Source organism: Nicotiana sylvestris, chromosome 10 (assembly GCF_000393655.2).
Source record: "Nicotiana sylvestris chromosome 10, ASM39365v2, whole genome shotgun sequence".
NCBI classification, from domain to species: Eukaryota; Viridiplantae; Streptophyta; class Magnoliopsida; order Solanales; family Solanaceae; genus Nicotiana; species Nicotiana sylvestris.
This window is the reverse complement of record NC_091066.1, coordinates 36,725,410-36,751,534: the sequence shown is the minus strand read 5'-3', so window position 1 is coordinate 36,751,534 and position 26,125 is coordinate 36,725,410. Positions and strand designations below refer to the sequence as shown.

The window sequence follows — 26,125 nt, the reverse complement described above, 5'->3', positions numbered from 1 at the left end:
ATGAGATTGACCATAATATCAAAACAGATTAATTATTCTCCGTAATTTAAACTAACATTATTAGATGAAGAAAGTATACATATGCAACCTCATTATTCATTAATCATTCAACTACATCTTTATACGAAGAAAGAAAAATTATATTCAACCACAAATCTAAACAGGAGGAATTCAACAGGAACAAAGCCTGATTAATATTTCATTTTTTGCTTCAAGCCGAGATTGTACAAATGTGTACCTGGAAACAGCAGTACAAGAACAAAAGAAGGAGAAGTCAGCAGCAGTAATAACACAGCAACAGCAGATTCAGCAACATCGCAAACCAGTACAGTAGGAATAGCAGAAAACCCAGGAGACTATAAACGACTCCAAGTATAGTGAAGAAGTAAAAGGCAGGAAGGTTCTGACTATTTCAGATCTTAAGCGAGGCAATGAAGCAGTAACTATTTTTTTTCAACTTCAAAACTCTCCAAAATGAATTCTGCCCCTGTATATTCAGTGTATACAGAATGTATATCGGGTGTATACTTCTCACTCCGCCCCCTCTTTTTTTCTTCTCTCTATCTAGTTTTTCCTCTCTTTTTTTCCACCCTTCTTCCTAAATTTTCTCTTCTATTTATAGCAAAATTTTCGAAATTTTCAGATTTGTTTTTTATTATTTTATTATTTTTTTAATTAAAAGAAATCCCACTTACAAATTGCTTTTATTTTTTTAGAAAAAGAAATCCCACCTTTATTTACTTTTATTTTTAAAATTCCAACTTTAATTACTTTATCTTATTTAAAATCCCACTTTTTATTTTTTTAAAAGAGAATCTCACTTTATTTAACTTTTCTTTAAAAAATAAACCACTATCTTTTCTTTTTCTTTTAAAAATGCTACTTTCAATTACTTTAAATTTTTTAAATTTTCAGATATCTTTATATTTATTTTTTAATTCCAACCTTCTTTTACTTTTAAATTTTTTAAAACTTTTTACTTTTTTTTTAAATTTTCTACATTCTTTTACATTTTTTTATTTTTTTATTTTTTATTTTTTTAAAATCATTTCCGAAATTACTATATATATATATATATATATATTTTAAAAATAAAAATAATAAATAAAATAAAATATTTTCGGATTTTTTTATATATAAAAAAAACAAAAAATAAAACTATTAATAGTGATAATTCACTTTTTATTTTTTTATTTTTATTTTTTGGTTTTGTTTTGTGTTGGACAAAAATGAAGAAGGGGTGTTGGGTTAATGGACTGGGTCGACCCAACTCGAAATGGACTGGGTCGTAGGGAAGATTGGGCCATTTTTTGGGCCTATAGCTTGAAATTGAAGAAGAGGCCCAATTCCGACTTTCTTTATATTTTCGCTCTCTTTTCTTCTTTTATTTTTCTAAAACTAAATTATAAAAATACTTAAACTATTATTAAGAACTAAATTAAGTTATAAAGGCGCAAATTAACTCCCAATAACAATTAACGCACAATTAAGTATTAATTAAGCATAAAATTGTATATTTGGACATTAAATGCTAAAAATGCAAACGATGCCTATTTTTGTAATTTTTAATTTTTGTAAAACAATTTTAATTACTAACAATTGTAGAATTAAATCCTACATGCAAAATGCGACATATTTTTGTATTTTTTATTAATTTAGCGAATAAACACGCACAGACAAATACAAATAATTCTTCAAAATATCACAAAATTGTACACCAAAGAAAAATCATTTTATTTTTGAATTTTTTGGGAGTAATTCTCATATAGGGCAAAAATCACGTGCTTACACATATCACTAAGTAGGTATCAAATTGTTTTTTTATGTTTAATTATTAAATTCAATTAATTTTGAAAGTGTACATCAACGAAAATTAAATATCAGACAACTTAAAAAATAACTATAATGTGTAACTAAGAAAATTCTCCAATAAGAATATTTTAATAGATTATGTGTTTGTCAATTTTTTAATTTTTATTAAACATATATTTACTTATAAAAAATTTAATAAAGTAAGATAGACATATTATTCATGTAATGAAAAAACCGACAAAACAAAACTAATTCAAACCGATATAGTCGGTTTGGTTCGATTTTAATAAAAACCGAACCATCCATGTGCACCCTTAGAGATAAGATAATTACTTAAGGCCTGCAGACAGGATGCAGCTCTACCTCGAATTACCAATGCAGTATTTGCTAAGCACCTATCGGGGCTCTGTTGGTACCGATGTTAGGATCTGCACAAAAAGTATAAAAGTGCAGTATAAGTACAACTGATCTAATATACTCCGTAAGTATCGAGTCTAACCTCTAAAAAATAGTAACGAGACTAAAACAAGATACCTATAATAAACCTGCACAGTTATAGCGTAGATTGGAGCTTTTTTTATGAATTTGCACCAGCTTATTATTAGTGTAGTTTTGATTTCAATCATGTATATCTTTAATATTGGAGTTTGAGTTGCATAGTGAGTCTTACATCTAAGCTTCCTAGGATCACTCAACCTATGTATCCCTAGGTTTCTTTTTTGAGTTTGCACCAACTGTCATGTCCTTTTGTTTTCAATCATGGAATTTTAATCTTTGGAGTTTGAGTGCATAGTGACCAGACGTCTTAGGTTTTAGGTCTTACATTTGGACCGTGAAGGATTATGATGAGATGAATAAGATACTTTATTTTTAATTAGAGGTCTCATGTTTGAGTTACAAAAATAAAATAAAAATTGTGATAAGAAGTGTTTCCTCTGTAATGAGCCTTACGTGACGTCAATTTAGCGAAAACTGAATGAGGGAAAAGATCTTATATATTCAAAAAAAATTCCCAAAAATATGTTTGTCCATGAAGTTTTGTAAGTTTTTATAAATTTTTCGAAAATGAAATTTCTGTAAGTTTGACCACTTTTTCAAAAAGTTCATAATTTTTTTCCCCGCTCACAAAACTGCAACATTTTTCCAATTGAAATGTGCATGTCCAACATGATTTCAAATTCCATATACTAATTTTCAACTTAACTCAAAAAAAATCTTTTTTAAAAAACAATAATTACTCCCTCCGTTTCATATTAGATGAGGTATTTTCCTTTTTAGTCTGTTCCAAAACAAATGCCACATTTCTAAATTTGGAAATAATTCAACTTTAAACTCTTTATTTTATCCATTTACCCTTAATGAGAAGCTTTAATAGCTACACAAATGTCAAGACCCCACAAACCTTTTACTCCTTAAGCTTTTAAGACCACAAAATTCAAAAATCTTCATCTTTTTTCTTAAACTTCATACTGAGTCAAATTACCTCATCTAATATGAAAGAAAGGAGTACAACTTTTATTTCCAATTGATATGCGAATCCGGAACCAAAATGTGGTTTTTTTTTACTCAAAATACGCAAATAAGTGTTAAAAAAAGTTACCAAACTATATATAACACCACAAATATTGGCGCTATACAGTAGCGTTAACTGCACCGTTACTGTATAGCGCCACTATTTGTGGCGCTATACTGACACACCTTACATAGCGCCATTAATAGTGGCGCTATACCCTTATTACCATCACACATAGCGCCATTAATAGTGGCGCTATACCCCTTAATACAAATCCTCCGTCTTCTTCTTCTTCGTTCCATCTCCCTCATTTCTCATTTCTTACTCCCTTCTGGTCCCCCCTCCCCCACCGATTCTGCCCAAATTTTTAAAAAAATAAATAAATTTTGGGTCTCCCCGTCACATAAAAGTTGAATATTGGTGGTCCCACTGTCGAGTAGAGCTTCGTGTTATTGTGGATTCACTCTTCCGGAGTCAAAATTTCGATCTATTTACATTCCGAAAATTCTAAATCGAGGTATTTCGATTTATTTTAAGTTGAAACTTTTATAACAATGCATATTACTTGATTTGTATGTGTTCTATTTCGGTTTGTGTTTATTTTTTCCGAAACTAGCATGTTAAATTTTATCCGGATTTAATTTTAGTGTTGTATAAAAATATGTAAATTAGTCTAAAAAATGTGTTTGTTAATATCCTCATGTATATTTATGTGTTTTTATGCCGTTTAGTTTAGATTATTTTTTAGAGTAGTAAAATGTAGACCTTTTTAGCGTAGTAAAACGTAGACCCTTTTAGCGTAGTAAAATGTAGAGCCTTGGTAGCGTAGTATTGTGTAGTAATTGTTTAATTATCTTATACTCTAGCACGAAACCCATAATTATAATATATATATATATATATATATATATATATATATTTTATTTTTACAATTAAGTTATTAAATAAATATGAATAAAAATTATAAAAAAAAACATAAAATTATTAATGATAGTTTGGTACCACTGAGCTTCAGAAAATCTAGCACGAAACTCATAATTATAAAAATTATATATATATATATATATATATATATAATTTTTACAATTAAGTTATTAAATAAATATGAATAAAAATTATTAAAAAAACATAAAATTATTAATGATAGTTTGGTACCACTGAGCTTCAGAAAATCTAGCACGAAACCCATAATTATAAAAATTATATATATATATATATATATATATATATATATAATTTTTACAATTAAGTTATTAAAAAATATGAATAAAAATTATTAAAAAAATATAAAATTATTAATGATAGTTTGGTACCACTGGGCCTCAGAAAATCTAGCACGAAACCCATAAGTATATATATAATTTTTACAATTAAACTGTTAAAAAATATGAATTTAAATTATAAAAAAACACATAAATTTTAATGATAGTTATTAAAAATTATGATTTTGTAGTTGACGACATGGATGCACCTATACATCCCGGCCCTCGAACGTCGGAGCTACTACCCCTACAGCCCCAGCATAGATCCGAGCATATATGGGGGGGGGAGAGTTGCTTACGCAGACTTTTCGGGGCAGGAGAGTGGATTTATTGTGGGAGTTTTTTACTCCTCCCCGCGTTCTACATCCCCGTGTGGTCCATCACCTGGAGGAGATGGGGTTTTATAGGATCATTAGCATTGGCCGGATACAACTCGACTATGCTTTGATCACGGCGTTGATTGAGCGGTGGCGACCGGAGACGCACACTTTCCATCTGCCCATCGGCGAAGCCACCATCACACTCCAGGACGTCGAGATTTTATATGGCCTGTCCACCGATGGCTTGCCAGTTTTACTACCTGGGAATATGAGATATTTTAATCGGGCTTCATATATGGATATGCTGCACAGGCTCACGGGCTTCAGGTCCGAAGACCCAGATGTAGCAATTGGGAGCAGTCGTATGCAGTTGGTCCCCATTAGAGACTACTTGGTGCAGATCCACGATACTATCACCGACGACTCAGCGGAGGTGGATGTGGAGCAATATACGAGGCTGTTGTTGCTCCTTCTATTTGGGGGGTCTTGTTCCCGAACACTTCGGGGAACCTAGTGAGCCTCCATTTTCTGCATCATATTGCGGACTTCGATGATACAGTCAGCTACAGCTGGGGTGGTGCTGTCCTATCTTTTTTGTACAGGCAAATTTGTCGGGCATCCATGGGCACATAGAGAGACGTTTCTGGATTTCTGCCACTTCTACAGGTGACAACTTATTCAAATAATTTGTCGTTTAGTTACAATTCTATCTAATTATTGTTAATCTTTACGTCAACTTTGTGTTTTAGGTTTGGGTATGGGAGCGATTTCTGCAGCTTCGGCCACCTCTACCACAGCTACCGGCTAATGTACATATTCCTGATCTCCCTCTAGCTTGTAGGTGGGTATTGCGTAGTAGACTTGCACGAGAGTATCATGGCCATCATAATCTTCCCTTCTGTAGGGATGTGTTGAATTTTCTGGAGGATGCACAGGTGAATATCTAACTAAACTTACCAATTATTGTTTAACTAGGTGTTGCGCATACTAACGGTTTGTGTTATTATTTGATAGTTCATCTGGACGCCGTACAACGAAGAGCTGATAGGTACCCTGCCAGCGTATTGCACACACGGCCGCCATATTTGGAGGGCTTCCATCCCTCTCACGTGCCTCGATATTGTTGAGCATCATGCCTTAGAACGAGTATTTCGTCAGTTTGGATTTCCACAGTCTATACTGACTCGGCCTGCATGGGATCCTTTACATTATGAGAGGGATGATCGGATGAGAGTGGACGACACATTTATTGATTGGCTGACAGCGCAGTTGGGTATTTGGGACAACCGAGGGGACTTGACCCCAGCTCTGCAACACTTTCCTATCGAAGTTTATATGGCATGGTACCGCACTGTTTCCCGACTTTTTATCGGGAACCCAGTTCATCAGGTAGATGGTCGGTACGTCTCATACGCCGGGAGACATGAGGCTGTGGTATGTTTTCTGTTATTATCAATTACATTAATATTAATTTCTAGTCAAATACATAGTTTATATTAAAAACTTTTGTGCAGGCGATTGGATTGCGTACCGTATATCGTATGGGGCAGCAGATGCAGAGTTATGTCCACGATCATGTGATCATGCAGGACTATAGTCGTCGCTTAATGGATGTGGCTGCCCAGACACTGCAGCGAGGCCGATCGGATCAGCGTTTAGCACACTAGCCAGATTATGTTGACCCAGCCACGTACCAGCGAGGTCGTGGTATGCCACGGGGTAGTGGACGACGAGCTGCTGCTGCTCCACGACGACCTGCTGGTGCTGGACGACGTGGTCATGGGCGGAGAGGAGGTCCCCAGCAAGGGGGCTTTGAGGCTCCTGCTGATGATGTTGCTGCTGATATGGGAGGTGGCATGCATGAGACCGACATGCCGTCTTACAGCCTTGGCATTTATGACACTCCAGGGACGTCGCAGGTGACCCCATCGGGTCAATTCTTGATCACGGGCTCGAATTTTCAAGGAGTGGAGTTGGGTAGATATTTCCCTGGCCCGTTTACCACTGATGAGTCTCGACCGATCCGAGATTTTGATAGTGGGCACCGACTGAGTTATGGCAGCTCATCACATGCGCAGGTATGAGTTTATTAGTATTAAATTTTATTACTGTTTTTACTATAACTTATTTATTTTCTTTAACTTTATTAATTTACTTTTTTAGGCTTCATGCGATGCTGCGACAGATGACTACATTCAGGATCCAGACACGATTATGGTAAGACAATATAAATTTTTGTGAATTGTTATGTAGTTTTCTATACTAAGTTTGATATTATTATGTAGCCTTCTACTGGACCTGACATCACCACCGATACATGTCATCCTGTGCCGCATCCGGCCATAAGGAGACGACTTGATAATGATGATCTTGATAGCGTACCCGGGCGGCAGGGGATGCGCCTCAGGCCAACGGCTACTTTGAGACACACCGGATGCGGGACACATTGATTCGGTCTTCCATTTTTATGGTTTTTGGTGTAAATAATATTTTTGTATACATTAACAACAATATTTAGTCGAATATGACAGTTACTTTTTTTTAGTTCTCATTTCGTTTTATAGTATTTGGTATAGTAACACAACAACTTAAACTTAACTTCCACTTAAATTAAAATAAAATTTAGTACAACAAACAAGGAAAACATTACTACAACACAAACACAAACATAACAGGCCAACATAATAAAAATACATGACATATGAAAATGACACTAAACACATACACGCCAATGCTCCATCCTCAGTTGTCATTTATTCTTCGCTCCAACCACTTAAATCGTTCTTCCATTTGTTCTTTTTCTTCTTCTAACTCTTTCACTCTCGCCTTCACCTCCGCAAGTTCCCGTTTATATTTTTCGTTGCGTTCCTTGTGTGCTTCACAATTCCATTCTGCTCTCCATTTTTTATCTTCCACCTCCTTCAGTTTCTCCCTCATTTCTGTAATAATTCTATCTCCCTCCTTTTGTATTCTATGCTGGTATAACCACATATTATGAAATTCCTGTAATCTATCCCTGTAGCTTTCCTGATAACATGGTTCCTCAGCCCATTCATCAAATTCACAAGTAGGTTCGTCGGGTTGCTTGTACAACGTGTTCATACAGCACCAATAGCAGCGTCCAGCGTTAGCACCTTCCCACCCACAATCCTTCATGCATGGTTTTCCACATAAGCAAATTGGTGGACGACCAGGTTGAGCCATTTGTGAAATATTTGCTTATAATAAAAACCTTACTTACTTTTAATGAAATATTTCTTGGGGGAAATTTTTAGCACACAAAATAACTACAATGACCCCATTATTTATAGGCGAAACAACACACATATAGCGCCATATCTAATGGCGCCATATCATGATGTTGACAAGACGACTTTATGTCAGCCGATCAGCTTTTTCAGCTTTTTCAGTTCGACAAGACAAGACACACATAGCGCCATATATAATGGCGCTATATTTTGTGTATTAAATATCGTGATAGCAACAAGACAACACACATGATAAATATACCGATAATTATATTAAATTATTATTTAAATAGGTAAAAAGGGAAAGTACAAATCATAATTAACAAACAAGAAAATATTATTTCATAAATACTTAAATCGTATACATAACAACTAATTATTACAACATGAACTCATGGGTAGTTAGGTACAATAGAAGAACACCCGCCCTGAGCTTGATTATTATTGCCACCCAAAGGACATTTTCTACGGTCGTGGCCTGTTTGCGAGCATATACCACATTTGCGTGCATATACGATATCACTAACATCCATTTGGTTCCGTATACGCGTTCTCTTCTGCACCTGTCTTTTACGCAAATAGGACTTGTTACACACCATTTTAAATGGTTCTGGGGGCCAGTAATGCTCAGAACCCACTGGTTGCAACTGACCACTATATGTGTTTAGGTATTTGGAAACACTATATTGTTGATCAATATAGTTGGTCTCCGCATAACCAACACGTTGAAAACACTTGATGGCATGTGAACAAGGCATGTGGTAGATTGACCATTTCCCACATGAGCATAACCTTGTGGATTCATTTACAGTATGTACATTATTACCCCGATTATTATGGATAGCGGTGCGAACTTCAAAAATACCTCGTTCGTTATCATATTGCAAAAAGGAATGCCAATGTGCTCGCCGTCTGTATTTCTCTAATCTCTTCATAGGCACTGGCATAAATTCAACACCCCTTTCCATCAATTCCGTTGCAGCTGCAGACCGTTGCACAAACCTCTCCGCCATCTGCTTGAACGACATACGCACCATGGCTGTGACGGGCAATCCTCTTGCCGACTTTAATAACCCGTTGAAGGATTCTGACACCTTTGTAGTAAGAATTCCCCAGCGTCTGCCACCATCTGCATGCAACGTCCACTTTTCAGGATCATGTCGCATTAACCAACGATATGCTGCCTCGTCTTCTTGCCTGATAGAATCCATATGCCTCCGAAATTTATGTTGTTGGTGGTCTGTTGCTGCCATCCACATCAAATCATGTAGATCCTTTTTGGGATGTGCCTTCTTGAAATTGGCCTTAAAGTGCCTCACACAGTAACGGTGGTATGCATAAGGTTCTTGCCAGGCAGGAAGGTTCTCCACAGAACTTAATATACCCCCGTGCTGATCAGATATTAGACAAATACCTGAACGATGTTTGACAACGTGCTCTTTCAAGTGGTTCAAAAACATTGTCCACGTCTCTGTGCTTTCATTTTCACAAATAGCAAAGGCTAGAGAAAATATCTGTCCATTAGCATCCACTGCCATGGCTATCAATAGCTTGATATCGTACTTTCCATAGACATGAGTTCCGTCTATGGATATTACGGGCCGGCAATACGGAAAACCATCAATTGCTGGCTTAAACGCCCAGAACACGTAATTGAATATATATTCTGGTTTACCCGGACTCCGCTCAAGCTTCCATTCAATAACTGTTCCGGGGTTAAAGTGCTGCAGTGCAGCCATGTAGCTAGGCAGATCTGCAAATGACTTATCCCAGTTACCATAGACTATTTCAAACGCTCTTTTGCGCCCAAGATATGCCTTTCTTTTAGTAATTGTGTGGCCATATTCCTGGTGGACTGCTGTAATGCACTCTTTGATTTTATACCTTATGGACGCTTCGATGTGCGGAATAAGTATTAGAGATATCTAGTCAATATCCAAGTTGAAGTGATTCCCGTTGAAAGTGTCCATTTCGCATGTGTGGGTGGGAATGTATTTACCCACTTTCCACATACCTGTCTTCTTCTTCGACGCACGCAACATCCAATTACATGGCCAAAACCACCTGCGGCAAATAGCCTTGTATACCGTCGGACTTGACTCCGATACCTGCATCTCACGACACTCTTTAACATTGTGCATTTTACAAGCCCTGCTTACGCGTGCTTTATCAGGAAAAAGCATCCCCTTTGCAAGCACCGTTGGTCTAGACTCATCCCACATTGTTGTCCGGATTTCATCAAAATCCCTTGCGAGAGCTTCCACATCCGGCACGGCTGGCAAGTTATCAATATAAGGAATCTCCCTTGAATGAAACGACACTTCAGACTCGTACACTTTTCGTCTATGGGGGCTCTCTTCAAATCGGGTCCTTCCTCCTCGTCCTCTTCATCACCATCCTCACGAGCAAATGGTGTCTCGTCTCCCGATTCATCGACATTGTTATCGTAATCGCTGTTCTCTTCCTCACTCTGTGCATCTGCCAGATCCTGATGTAATACGTCGTTTTCGGGCAATTGAGTGAGTACGGGTAGTTCAACTTGCTCGTTTTCATTGCACATTTCAACAAAAATATAAGCTACTAAATTAATAAATGCTTTATATATGGCTGTAGCTTTTCACTTACAAGTCATAATGTGATGACATTCCATGATGGACGTTTTCAGTTAGGTGATGACTACCGGATGTGCCACTTGTAAAATTCATATCCGGCCGGTACCCCCTATTAAATAAATGAGCGTTAAAATTAATTCAATACGCAAAAATATACATAATTAACACAAATGAAAATTGAAGTTTACCACTCTTCTTGTGAATTATGGAAAGCAGGGTATAAATTATTTTCTCGCTGCTCATTCGCCGACGGTGATAAATTTAAATCAAGAAAAAATCTTTCATCCGGAACATGTCCGGCAAAAACTGATCCAGAATAACCACCCCATGACTGGGGGTTATCTCTACTACGCAAAACCTCATTTTTTGGAACGTCTTCGACCTTCACGTACATCTCCAACATTGTGATTACAAGAAATTCCCGGCATTCGTCCGGAGTCCTCAAGAAATCACTCAAAGTGTCATCATCGTCGATGTTAAACTCTGAGTAAAAAGCAACCCCTTGCGGCGTAACGGAATACGGATATCTTCCGGTTACTTTGAGTATCACTGAACATTGTCTCACACTCATTTTTTTGCATAACAACGATGTCAATGTTTCGTACTCCATTGAAAGTGGCAATTTAACATTACACTTAGCAGGTAAACTGTAGCCCACAGAGTTATTCTCCATCACAACCTCAGCCCCCCAATATAATGATACTCTTATTCTACGTTCTTCAGACATAATGAAAAAATGCTGGAGAATTTAACAACAATAGAAACCAACAAGAGTTAAGAATTTTTTTTGAATGAAGTTGTGACGATTCTACGATGTTTATATAGGAAATGGCTAGCCGGGTTTTTTTTTTCTTTTTTGTATATAGCGCCACAAAAAGTGGCTTTATACGCTTTTAAATTATTGAACCCAGAAATTATTGGCGGGGCCAGGTAATAAGGGTATAGCGCCACTATTAATGGCGCTATGTAAGGTGTGTCAGTATAGCGCCACAAATAGTGACGCTATACAGTAACGATGCAGTTAACGTTACTGTATAGCGCCACTATTTGTGGCGTTATATATAGTTTGATAACTTTTTTTTAACACTTATTTGCGTATTTTGAGTAAAAAAAATCACATTTTGGTTCCGAATTCTTGATATGCCTACATAGGCTTCCTATGGTCACTCACGTGAAAAACCTATGTACCCCTAGGTTTAGATGGGGGAATTCAACTCGATTCGAGGACCTAGCACAGTGCTCAATCAAACAATCGAACAATCAGTATCATCATGTGATGTTCACCTGGAGCCGCAATAAGGGAATCCCCAATGTGTCAAAGTCTGAAGCAGCAGTAACCCATGGGACCAAAATTGTACCAAGTACTACTTCAGCAGGAGGTTGTCATTTGATATGGCCTTGGCCTTTGTGTTGTTTGTCTCTTCAAATTCAATTAATCGACAACTCTTTCCGGGACCCATGTTACTTTTTATAGTACAAGCTACTCATTATTGGAGTGAATAGTGGCCTTATTTGGTCGCAGTGAAAGATTGTCTGATATTTATCTCATCTCGTGTTGTTTTTAGTGACATGTTTTTATATCATAGAATTACTATATCATGTTTAACATCCCATGTTCTAAGTTAAAATAGCACAGACTAGTCAGTTTTTGAACGGGTTATTCAAAAATAGCCAACGTTTGTAAAATCATTAAAAAATAAGCATTATTTTGTTGTAACAGGGACCAGTCCAGCATAATATACTGAAGATCGGTGCACATGTGTATGAACTTCCAACATATTATGTTGGAACTCCAACACGCGAAAAGTTCCAGCATAATATACTGGAGATTGGAGCACCTATGTATGAACTTCCAGCATATTATGTTGGACCGGTATATTATACTGGAACTCCAGTATATTATGATGGAGTTCCAGTATACTTATGCTGGAACTCTATTATAATATGCTGGAGTTCCAGTATATTATGCTGGAGTATTTTCCAAATTTTGAACAATATTTTCGTTCATATTTATCTTTATATGAAAAGTGATTAAATTTTGATTACTTTTGAAACTGTGACTATTTTTGAATGACCACTTATAAATCTAATTATTTTTGAATTTCTTTCATGTTCTAAAGCTACTTTTAGATTTAATTGATTATAAATGTTTGACTTTCATAGTTCATAGACACATTTATCAATCATTTAATTACCCTTGGTTAAGTGGTACATAATTTTTAGTAACTACTAAGATTAAATAATTTAATGTTGTGAACATCAAGCGCGAGTAAATTTAATTATTGAGGAACTTATATAAATATGAAATCCAAGTCGTAACTTAAGGGTTTACGATTGCAACTACTCAAGCTTAATGTAAGGTTCAAATCTTACCAAGAGCTTTTATCAGTTCTTCTTTTTCCTTTTACATGATCACAGGCTCATCCTTCTCAAAAAGAAAAGTAAAGTAACTGTTTGAATAAAAAGTTTGTCTTTTTTGCCAACTTCAATTATCAATAATAAAAAAGGTAAATCTTAGCCAAGCATAATTAACTTCAGATCTAAGAGTATATAGCGAGAAATAACGAAAGGTGGAATATCCCAGATTTATTAATGTCATAATCTTACCTCCAATATGAGGAAAATGGATTTACATTCTGAGCAAAAAAGGGATTGTAAGAGTAGAGAGGAAAAGTGAAGCCCCCCCTTTTTCCAGAGATTCTCCCCTCTATATATAGCTCCTGGAGTTTTTATTCAGTGGTGTTTGACCAGTATGATCTTCTGCGACAGTCTTTTTCGTCGTTACTCGAGTACAGTAACGACTTGACATACGTTGTTGATGATTTGACCCCAAGGTTGGTCGTGGTACCCTTCGCTATTCTGCCACATGGGTAAGATCCCAGCTTGATCAATCACAATAGTCAGATTTTGACCCATACAGTTAGTCCCTCCGTTCGTCGAGGTCGTCCCTTAGCGGGCTCGATGGGCGGATTCTGTCGGTTCGAAGGTTAGGAGAAATCTGACTGTACACCTTGAGCGAGATTTTCAGATCGAGGCGATGGCGCACCGCTTCAATGATGCCTTTGGATCGTCGCATCCGTTCATAGTTGAACCGTTGTGCTGATTTGAAACGTCGTTGGTAGTTACTGCCATTATGACACACGTTTCTTGTGGATTGAACCGTTTCTCATGCCCTATTAGTTTTGATTGGTGACTCTTGGGTTTCCCGCTTGGGGCATTTATGTTCCTATAGATAGGGGAAAACACCATTCTATTGGCACACTTTTTCGATTTATCAAAAGAGTTTTGCGAGTCTTCACCTTCTCCGATACTTCAGATTTTCGATTCACTCTCCTGTTAGTCGGAAATTGACATCACCGTCTTCATCCTACTTCCCTTTATTCATTCTTTCTGTTCAATCGAGATAAATGGCTGGTATTTCTTCCTACGCTGACAATCTTGCCGCAGTTCCGGTGCCGAAAAATGAGAGGATGAGAGGGTTCCAACAGCGACCGAAATATTGCCCCGTCCGTGGAAATCGTGGACCGAATTTCAATAGCCCTGTCGGAGAGGAACCAGAGCTCGTTTCCTCTATTATAGATGAAGCGACAATTGTAGAGCTTAAGACCAAGTGGGGGATTCTACACCACGTTGAGATGTTGCCGGCGATAGGAGATGATATTATACATTTCGACTGCCCAGAATATTTTGCGTTCTACGCATATCCTTTTATTGTCGGGTATACGCTTCCTCTCCCTTCTTTGGTGGTAGATTTCTGCCATTTCTACGAGGTATGTCCGGCTCATCTTTCGCCGTACTTATATAAACTGTTCCTCATGCTGCTCAAGTTCGTGAAGCTTGCCGGTCGGGAGATCACTCTAGGCCATATGCTCAATATTTTTGCCCCTCAACTTATTCGAGGCATGATGATCCACATACGCCATCGAGGAACAAAGAGTCTGGTGGTGAAGATGGACGATAAAGCCAATCGTCGTTTCTATAAAAACTATTTTTATGTGCGGGTCGAGCAACTTGTGGCGGACTTTGTAGGGTTCCTTGAGAGGTGGAACTTCACACGTAAGTTTATCTTCTGTCAGAATGATGGTCAACCACTTTTCCTTGAGTAGTATTAAATCGTTCTTTCTTTTGCAGCCGCGAGACTACCCCCTCCGCCCGTTGACGATATCTGCGAATGGGTGAATGCCATTCTTCCTCATACGGCGGGAGTTCGCGAATGGGTGTCCTTCTATGAGAAATATGGACGTATGCCCCTTACTGGTGAGTAGACTTGCTACAACTTCTATTTCTCGCCTTACAATTTGACCTCGTTGCTTATATGACCATTACCGTTATCAAGGAGAGTGTGAAGGGCGAGGGCTCCTCCACTTCCATTCTCAGCCGACGTCTTCTGCTCGGTCTGCACCAAGTTCTGCTGCCCGGCCTACAGCGAGAGCTACTCAAGTTGAACCTACGACCGGAGCCGTGTGCATGGAAACTGTTCCCCGTTCTGGGACTCCGGCTCCTACTGCCCGCTCAACAGGTGAGTCTTCCCATGCTGAAGATAGGGAAGGTCCATCGAAGAGACGACGAGTGGAGTCCGAAATGGCTCCCCCAGTCATGGTATATTCAGAGGGCGTCCTTCCTTTGACGACATCTAAAATGGATGGTGATGCTAACCCGACTGTAGAGGTGAACCTGGCGATCATGACCAACCCGACGGTAGAGGCTTCGACTGCTGTGATTGATCAACAGACCACCGTGATGGGGAGTCGGGATCCCGAGGCTGCTGCTGCCACTTTGGGTGGGCCTTTGTCTTTCAGACTGAGTCGTGCTTCTTCTTCGGCCGTAGAAAGGGGAAAAGGTGTCGTGGTCGACAACTACGAGTCTGACTCCGATCTTGATCCTGATGATGTTAGGATGTTCAAGGAAGGCCTTAATCGTACGGTGGTAATGGTGGGAAGTCCGTCCTGTATACTTGAGATTCTGTCAGAGATTAACCTTCTTGGGGACACGGAGGACTTGGTACCGCAGTTTGATCTTTTGTGCTCTACCGTAGAGTGTAAGGCTCTTCGGGATGTTCGTAATGTTGATTTGATGCATGAAGTGGCCGATATGGGCCTGAGGGTAAGTTTTTCCTCTCTTTATGTGTTCCTTTTGTCTTTGGCGACCTTGACCTTTACCAACTCTTTTCGTCTTTTTTGGGCTTTCAGACGTACATGCTGGAGATTGAAAGTGCTCGCAGGGATGACAATCGGGCCAAATTTTGTTTTGATGATGTTGGAGAAGTGTCGACGCTACTGCAACAAGTGTCGTGAGATGCACGAATAGGTAAGGGCGAACGCCGGTAATCATTCTCTCGATAAGGAACTGGAGAAGAGGGATCAGGAGCTGATGCATGCTATTTGCAGGAATAGCGAGCTCGAGGAGCTACTTTGTGTAAAGGACGAAGAACTTGAGTTGGGCAAAGGGGTCGCCATAGAGTGTGAGCATCTTCAGGTGAAGGTGCGATTGTTGTAGTCCGAGTTGGATCATAATGCCATCAGAGTCGAAGCTTTGAGTGCGGAGTGGATGGGGAAATTAACCAAGCTGTAGAGAAAGGTCTCCGAGTTGGAGAGTGCCGAGTAAAAAAATTGTTATCTTTGTTGTTTTTTCTTGTTTGTCGTTGTTTGTTATTTTTTTGTATTTTCTGTACTCGACCGGTTTTAACTGTGTGTAATCTGCGGCCATTTGCGGAAATGTTTAAATAAAATAGGTTTTCATCGTTGTACGTCCTTTGTATTTATCCTCCTTCCTTTTGCTTTACATATCTTTGGCTTAAACTTTCGGATTTCCGTATGGTGAATTCCTGATTTTTCAGGGAACCCATTTTAACCGGACTAAGTAGGATTTCATCGTGTGAGTCTGAATGGAGTCTCATTTGATTCACCTATTTGGGCGAGATCGATTTGTGGCTTATTACTTTAAGCAGATTCGCCCTTGACTCAGATGAGGTTATATGATGGATTCATTGTTTTGGATGAAGTCAGTCTTGGCTTGAGTCGTTCGAGTGGGATCAAACTGTCGTTGATTCGAGCGAAGTCCCTTTTTTTTTATATATTCGAGCGAGGTTGAAATTGGAGTTTGTAAAGAAATTAATTTTTTAGTAAGTAGAAGAAAAAATGTACGACGATGATCGATAGCTGCAAAGGTGTTATTGAGTTTGAGCGAGGTTGAACTTTTCCTTTTGCGATGGCCTTTTGCCCTAGGGACGTTATTTCGAGCTAGTATCAAAATATTATCTCATTACGATTCAAACCAGGATGATTTTTCCTTTTCATTTGGCGATGGCCTTTGGCCGCAGGGATGTTATTTCGAGTTAGCGTCGAAATATTATACCGTTACGATTCGAACGAGGTTAAATTTTTCATTTTGGCGATGGACCTTGGCCGTAGGGGTGTTATTTTGGGTTGATCAAAATATTAACCCGTTGCAATTCGAGCAAGGTCGGAAATTTTTTCATTTTGGCGATGGCCCTTGGCCATAGATGTGTTATTTCAAGCGGATGTCAAAATGTTAACTCGTTGTGATTTGAATGAGGTTGAACTCTTCTCTTTGGCGATGGCCCTTGGCCGTATGGGTGTTATTTCGAGTTGACGTCAAAATGTTAACCCGTTGTGATTTGAACGAGGTCGAACTTCTCTTTGGCGATGGCCCTTGGACGTAGGGGTGTTATTTCGATTTGACGTCGAAATGTTAACCCGTTGTGATTCGAACGAGGTCGAACTCTTCTCTTTGGCGATGGCCCTTGGCCGTAGGGGTGTTATTTCGAGCTGACATCGAAAAGTTAACCCGTTGTGATTCGAACGAGGTCGAAATTTTCTCTTTGGCGATGGACCTTGGTCGTAGGAGTGTTATCTCTAGTTGACGTAGAAATGTTAACCTGTTGTGATTCAAACGAGGTCGAACTCTTCTATTTGGCGATGGCCTTTGGCCGTGTGGTGTTATTTCGAGCTGATGTTGAAATGTTAACCCGTTGTGATTCGAACGAGGTCGAACTCTTCTCTTTGGCGATGACCCTTGGCCGTAGGGGTGTTATTTTGAGCTAACATCGAAAAGTTAACCTGTTGTGATTCGAACGAGGTCGAACTCTTCTCTTTGGAGATGGACCTTGGCCGTAGGAGTGTTATCTCGAGCTGACATTGAAATGTTAAACCGTTGTGATTCAAACCAGGTCAAACTCTTCTCTTTGGCGATGTCCCTTGGCCGTAGGGGTTGTTATTTTGAGCTGACGTCAAAATATTAACCCGTTGTGATTCGAACGAGGTCGAACTCTTCTCTTTGGCGATGACCCTTGGCCGTAGGGTTGTTATTTCGAGATGACCTTGAAATGTTAACCCGTTGTGATTCGAACGAGGTCGAACATTTGGCGATGGCCCTTGGCCGTGTGGTGTTATTTCGAGCTGATGTCGAAATGTTAACCCGTTGTGATTTGAACGAGGTTGAACTCTTCTCTTTGGCGATGGCCCTTGGCCGTAGGGGTGTTATTTCGAGCTGACCTTGAAATGTTAACCCGTTGTGATTCGAACGAGGTCGAACTCTTCTCTTTGGTGATGACCCTTGGCCGTAGGGGTGTTATTTCGAGCTGATGTCGAAATGTTAACCCGTTGTGATTCGAACGAGGTCGAACTCTTCTCTTTGGCGATGTCCCTTGGTTGTAGAGGTGTTATTTCGAGTTGACGTCGAAATGTTAACCTGTTGTGATTTAAATGAGGTCGAACTCTTTTCTTTGGCGATGGCCCTTGTCCGTAGGGGGTGTTATTTCGAGCTAACGTCAAAATGTTAACCCGTTGTGAGTCCTAGTTTTTTGGGGAGTTTCGTGTGTCCCCTGGGGGAGTCCCAGTTTTGCTTAACCTCTGCGTTTCCTGGGTGAGTCCTAATTTTTTGGAGATTTTCGGGTGTCTTCTGTGGGAGTCCCAGTTTTGCTTAACCTCTGCGTTTCCTGGGTGAGTCCCAGTTCTTAATTCCTGCGTTCCCTGGGTGAGTCCCAGTTTGCTTAATTTTGTTTGCATTGGAGAGTGTGATGTCAGAGAGTATAAAGCATTGCTATTTTGCTAACGTTCGTTTCATGCATATATTGGAATTTCCCTGTCTAGTACCTTTATCGGTCGGCCTGGAGAGCTCGTCGGTAGGCGGGGCGATGAATTATCCCTTGAACTTGGTGACGTCCCCATCATCGTCTCGTTCAAACCTTCCAAGAAAACCCAATTGGGACAACACCCGGGTGAGGGAAAGGGAGTACGACTTAAGGGACATCATTTTCCTAAAGTTTAAGTGTCTGAGATGGGCGATATTCCAGATTTTTTTTTGGTAGTTTTTCTTCCATTCTCTAGTTGGAATGCTCATTTGCTCGCTTGCCCATGCGGCGCTTGTGTTCCTATTTAAGCAAACAACAGAAGGTAAACCAAAATGAGATTTTCCTTACCTTGATCCAATGAGTCGGTGAACGAGGGTATCCTTATAGCGTTGCTCGCTCTGCCTGGCGTTTAAGTGGTTGATGGAATGGTGCTTTTTCGATTCGGCGGCCGTATTCAACTCCCATTTCTTTCTTTTTTTTTTTAAAAGTGCCCTAGCTCCGCGTGGGTTGGGTTCGCCTTAGCTTGTTCATGGATCATCCGGTGTTGGGGGTATGTCAGAGTAGGGCAGGATATGCCCATTTTTTATAGGATTGCGCAGCAGGTGTCGTCTCCTCTTATGGTCTTTGTGTGGATACTAGTGAATTTGTCTGCGCTTCGCGCGGTTATAACAAAAATTTAAAATATGGTAAAATAATTATTGTTAAATTTTATGAAAATTTAATCTTTACTAATCAATTAAGTGCATTATTACATGCTTATTAGTGTTGATATTATTGGAGTTTAATGCTTATCCCTGACTTTGCTTTATATTCTTAGTGCATATTCATACACCGCTGAACTCTAAGTCTCTTGCCACTTGTTGCTCCTAATGTGATCATCAATTGAATTAGTTTTTCAGTATATATAAAGTAAGTTTTTATAATATCTTCAAGAAAATGGAGTAGTTTCAACACATTCAGTACAAACATAGAACCTAATTCAACAATTAAATTGTGAAAGTCATTTATTATACACCATCCCGTCGACCTGTACTCGATACCCACTATTACCCACTGAATTTTGCAAATGGCACATTCTGTATTTAATATAGAGAAAAAATAAATTAAAAATGATTAGTAGTTTATGTAAACACATTCGTGAAAACAATTGACGTAGAATCGACATTCATAAATCATCAAATCCCTCCCAATTCCAAATTTCAATTACAATCCAGGGAAAGCAATACTAACTACAAAAATGTCCAGTAAAAAGAGTGAGAAATACCTTATACTGATTATTTTAAATTTTCTGTAACAACTTCTCAATTACTTCCTTTATCTTGTTGCATTTCAAGTATTTTTTAATTAACTTCAATCTAATAATCAATTCAAGTAAGAAAAAAGTGGTATATCAATCGGGTTAATTAATACGATATCTAAATATAGTTAGTTTAATTTTAAATGTAATTTCAAAAATCGATAAAATTTTTTAAGTACCTAACAATAATACAAGATATCCCACCAACTACAACTTATTCGAACCGAGAAAGCATTCCTTAAAAATAACAACTCTCGTTGTAAACCAATGGAGTGAAATAAAAATTTTAATAGCAGTGTAAGTATATAATGCCAAAAAAAAAAAAAAGAGCATCACAGATCACATGATTCGCTACCTATGGCGCGGAGAGGGAGTGGAAAAATGAAAAAGAAGAAGACAACTGTATAGTAGTACAAACATAGAAAACATCAAGGAATTTAAGTTTAGCTTATGTTGTACCTTTTAGATTTGGATGCCATGATATGATTCCCATGCCTTCAGATAGCAATCTTGGAGAACTGGGAAAAGATACGCTATAAGATATATTGGAATGATAATTATGAACTCTTGTAAGCAAATGAATAAATTGTTCTTCATTCGAAGTTTACCTTGAAATGAGTATTAATAGACATGGCTGCTGCACTTGAACGTAACAGCCAGGAGCTCATTTTCTTCTATTATTTGAACGTGTGTAGTGATTGGTCTTTAGTGCTAGGCCATTAGTGAGGAAGAGAAAAATCACTCTCAATTGAGCTTTAATACAAATAATTGCCACTTTCTATAGAAATTTAAGACCAATAAATACTATTCTCATCTGTTATAACAGTATGAGAATATGTAAAGTCCATTGGAAAGGATAAAAAGATTTTTGGACAAACAAAAAGCAAAAAAAATAAGAAAAAAGATAAATAGGAATCCTAGTTTAAGAGAGGTGCCAAGTCAGTAATCTTTTTTCCTCTTTATATATATATATATATATATATATATATATATATATATATATATATATATATATAGATTGGTTGTAACTTCTGCTTTTATGTAGCATCATGATCTAGATTAGCATGTGAGGTTTACTTACCACTCTTTCTGGTGGGTGATTATGTTTCATTGGTTTTGGATCTGAAGGAAACTAGAAAATTTGGCTAAGAACCCCACAGACGGCGCCAAATTATTTGAACAAAAAGTTTTAGTCTATTTTGCCAACTTCAATTATCGATAATAAAGAAGGTAAATCTTAGCCAAACATAATTAACTTCAGATCTAAGAGTATATAGCGAGAAATAACGAAAGGTGGGAACATCCCAGATTTATTGATGTCATAATCTTACCACCAATATAAGTATATATATATATATATATATATATAGATTGGTTGTAACTTCTGCTTTTATGTAGCATCATGATCTAGATTAGCATGTGAGGTTTACTTACCACTCTTTCTGGTGGGTGATTATGTTTTATTGGTTTTGGATCTGAAGGAAACTAGAAAATTTGGCTAAGAACCCCACAGACGGCGCCAAATTGTTTGAACAAAAAGTTTTAGTCTATTTTGCCAACTTCAATTATCGATAATAAAAAAGGTAAATCTTAGCCAAGCATAATTAACTTCAGATCTAAGAGTATATAGCGAGAAATAACGAAAGGTGGGAACATCCCAGATTTATTGATGTCATAATCTTACTTCCAATATAAGTATATATATATATAGATTGGTTTATATATGTATATATATATATATATAGATTGGTTGTAACTTCTGCTTTTATGTAGTATCATGATCTAGATTAGCATGTGAGGTTTACTTACCACTCTTTCTGGTGGGTGATTATGTTTCATTGGTTTTGGATCTGAAGGAAACTAGAAAATTTGGCTAAGAACCCCACAGACGGCGCCAAATTGTTTGAACAAAAAATTTTAGTCTATTTTGCCAACTTCAATTATCGATAATAAAGAAGGTAAATCTTAGCCAAGCATAATTAACTTCAGATCTAAGAGTATATAGCGAGAAATAACGAAAGGTGGGAACATCCCAGATTTATTGATGTCATAATCTTACTTCCAATATAAGTATATATATATATAGATTGGTTGTAACTTCTGCCTTTATGTAGTATCATGATCTAGATTAGCATGTGAGATTTACTTACCACTCTTTCTGGTGGGTGATTATGTTTCATTGGTTTTGGATCTGAAGGAAACTAGAAAATTTGGCTAAGAACCCCACAGACGGCGCCAAATTGTTTGAACAAAAAGTTTTAGTCTATTTTGCCAACTTCAATTATCGATAATAAAGAAGGTAAATCTTAGCCAAGTATAATTAACTTCAGATCTAAGAGTATATAGCGGGAAATAACGAAAGGTGGGAACATCCCAGATTTATTGATGTCATAATCTTACTTCCAATATAAGTATATATATATATATATATATATATAGATTGGTTGTAACTTCTGCTTTTATGTAGTATCATGATCTAGATTAGCATGTGAGGTTTACTTACCACTCTTTCTGGTGGGTGATTATGTTTCATTGGTTTTGGATCTGAAGGAAACTAGAAAATTTGGCTAAGAACCCCACAGACGGCGCCAAATTGTTTGAACAAAAAGTTTTAGTCTATTTTGCCAACTTCAATTATCGATAATAAAGAAGGTAAATCTTAGCCAAGCATAATTAACTTCAGATCTAAGAGTATATAGCGAGAAATAACGAAAGGTGGGAACATCCCAGATTTATTGATGTCATAATCTTACCTCCAATATAAGTATATATATATATATATATAGATTGGTTGTAACTTCTGCTTTTATGTAGCATCATGATCTAGATTAGCATGTGAGGTTTACTTACCACTCTTTCTGGTGGGTGATTATGTTTCATTGGTTTTGGATTTGAAGGAAACTAGAAAATTTTGCTAAGAACCCCACAGACGGCGCCAAATTGTTTGAACAAAAGTTTTAGTCTATTTTGCCAACTTCAATTATCGATAATAAAGAAGGTAAATCTTAGCCAAGCATAATTAACTTCAGATCTAAGAGTATATAGCGAGAAATAACGAAAGGTGGGAACATCCCAGATTTATTGATGTCATAATCTTACTTCCAATATAAGTATATATATATATAGATTGGTTGTAACTTCTGCCTTTATGTAGTATCATGATCTAGATTAGCATGTGAGATTTACTTACCACTCTTTCTGGTGGGTGATTATGTTTCATTGGTTTTGGATCTGAAGGAAACTAGAAAATTTGGCTAAGAACCCCACAGACGGCGCCAAATTGTTTGAACAAAAAGTTTTAGTCTATTTTGCCAACTTCAATTATCGATAATAAAGAAGGTAAATCTTAGCCAAGCATAATTAACTTCAGATCTAAGAGTATATAGCGAGAAATAACGAAAGGTGGGAACATCCCAGATTTATTGATGTCATAATCTTACCTCCAATATAAGGAAAATGGATTTACATTCTAAGCAAAAAAGGGATTGTAAGAGTAGAGAGGAAAAGTGAAGCCCCCCCTTTTTCCAGAGATTCTCCCCTCTATATATAGCTCCTGGAGTTTTTATTCAGTGGTGTTTGACCAGTATGATCTTCTGCGACGGTCTTTTTCGTCGTTACTCGAGTACAGTAACGACTTGACATATGCTGTCGATGATTTGACCCCAAGGTTGGTCGTGGTTCCCTTTGCTATTTCGCCACCTGGGCAAGATCCCAGCTTGATCGACCATTATGGTCAGATTTTGACCCATACAGTAACTACGAAATGGATAAACTATAGCATTTTCGGCAAATTACAGAGAGGGCCACAACTCGATGGAATTAGTGAATGAAATAGCCTATTTATGGTAACATAAGTGCTTTGATTTCGAATTCTACAGATTTGCATGCAATAGAGATCCCAATTCCGTGTATCTAGTTAACCAAGCCGTGCCTGCCAGCTTCCACCCAGATAAAAAAGGTGAGCGCTTCGCGCGAAAGGTTGCTTTACTAAGAAAGATAAGGCAAGAAGCAAAGGCGTAGCAGCTGCGCGAAGTTGCGCTTTTTTTGCTCGTTAGCGATATTTTTGATATTTGAAAGAGTGGACGGAGCTTGAAGAAGCGAAACGAGCCTAGAATAGCAGCCTATTATGTTTTTTCAGGCCCTTTGATATGTTATTAGTAAAGTGGTAGCGCGTCTACAGGAAACTGCAAAATTTGAAGGACATCTATTATGCAGAAATATGTATTATATTGCATCCCAAATCTCACCGTTGCTCCTTCTAATCTCATATGAATAAACTGAAATATCACTCAAAAATGGTACTGTCTGGATCCTTTGTTATTTTTGGGGATATTATCCAATTTGCACTGTCAGATAATATTTAAATTAGTCGATCTGTATAACGAAAATAAAAAGATATACTAACATCTAATATATATATATATATATATATATATATATATATATATATATATGGTTAAGGTCGAAGCTTCATAGCTGGATTATGTACGGAGATATATACATACCACGTGCAGAGCAGATATTAGGTGTGTATAGTCAACATTCAACAACTAGGTTGAGTCTCAGCAGAGAAGAAGTTTAAGTACGGTCACCCCCTAAATTTCAAAAGTAGAATTCGGTTTTGGTCTGGTCAAACTATTTTAGTCGGTTTTTTTAAAATAATATTATGATGCATTTTAAATGTACACGAAGTATTCTTAAAAAAAACTTCTAAAACTTGTAGTTTAAAAGAAGTTATAGGCATTTGTGTGATTATATATGAAATTATTTTATTAAAGATAAAATAAAAAATTAAAGTTAAATTATTTCTAAATATATAAAGGTAGCTTTATTTTTGAAATAGACTGAAATGTAAAGCGCACACTTAAATTGATATAGAAAGAAATACTAACTTTATCAATTTCAATTTGTTTCACAAATATTGTTGCTTGTTTTAGATTATTTGATTAACTTTTTTAAATTTAAATCACACACAAAGAAACACATGCTAAGATATAAATCGAAAGGATAATCAGAAATTCAAAAAAGCATATTTATAGCAAGTACATTATCTAGAACAACTTTCCTTAGAAATTGAGAAATCCGTTTTTTTGGTTGTTGGTGTTGTTGTTGCTACTTTGGGTTCCCAAACCTTCTTCGTGTTTTTTTTGGTTGGTTGGGGGGGGGGGTTATTGGTTTTGTCAAACACCACGGTACGTAATAAAAGTGTTTACCCTAAAATTCGAGTAACAATTAAATTTATATTGTGGTTTCAAAGATATGTGCTTCAATCCACTACCAATTGATAGACAAGGAATTAAATAGATAAATTAGGAGATAAGATAGATCAAACCAGTATGCGAGTGGAGTCTCGACCTCGATTCAAGAAGGTCTCAAGATAGAGCAATAACAATAGTAAAGAAATGAAACAACAATGATGAACAGTAATGAACGGTAAGTAAGATAAAGAGAGCAATGGATGTGAGTATTCTTATGAGTCAATAATCATGTTTACAAATGAATGGGGTCCCTTTTTATATAATAGAGAAGTCCTAAATAAGGTACACTTCTAATTATAGTCGGAAACCATATTAACATCTAATTAACCGCTATAGATTGATTCGTTTCAAGATTCACGCCACGATCCTCGACCAATCGCGGATATCTCGCCTTTTCTGTTATCAAGATACGCCGATGCCACTCGAAGTCTGCCTTTTTCTGGTCGCAATCGATGTCTTCCTCGATCCGTACTCAACGTCCCAGCTCTTCGACGTGATATTCCTACCTCGACCAAAGAACGATATCGGGCAGCACTGATTTCTACAGTATACAGATAGTCCCCTCGTTTCTTAGAGCAAAACGATAAGAAACGACTTGAGCCTCGATTTTTTGGAGACTCTAATAATGATGTCATCCCTATGATGTAAGCGATCGAGGTGACCGAAACGTCGCGTCGGTATAGTTTCCCAAACTATTAATGCTTGCCAGTG

The 26,125-nt window shown here is 37.5% G+C and overlaps 1 long non-coding RNA gene across 2 annotated transcripts; it reads right to left on the bottom strand.

The window, feature by feature from the left end:
- On the bottom strand, positions 1 to 20,948 carry LOC104218964 (uncharacterized). Of its 2 annotated transcripts, XR_011403188.1 has the most exons (4): positions 20,765 to 20,948; positions 20,616 to 20,674; positions 2,176 to 2,240; positions 1 to 238 (listed from the first exon to the last, which is right to left on the bottom strand). It is a non-coding gene; the product is annotated as an uncharacterized lncRNA (long non-coding RNA). The 2 variants fall into 2 exon arrangements; XR_011403187.1 differs by lacking the exon at positions 1 to 238 and having other exon boundaries at positions 1,973 to 2,240.
- Between the last annotated feature and the right edge of the window lie 5,177 nt (positions 20,949 to 26,125).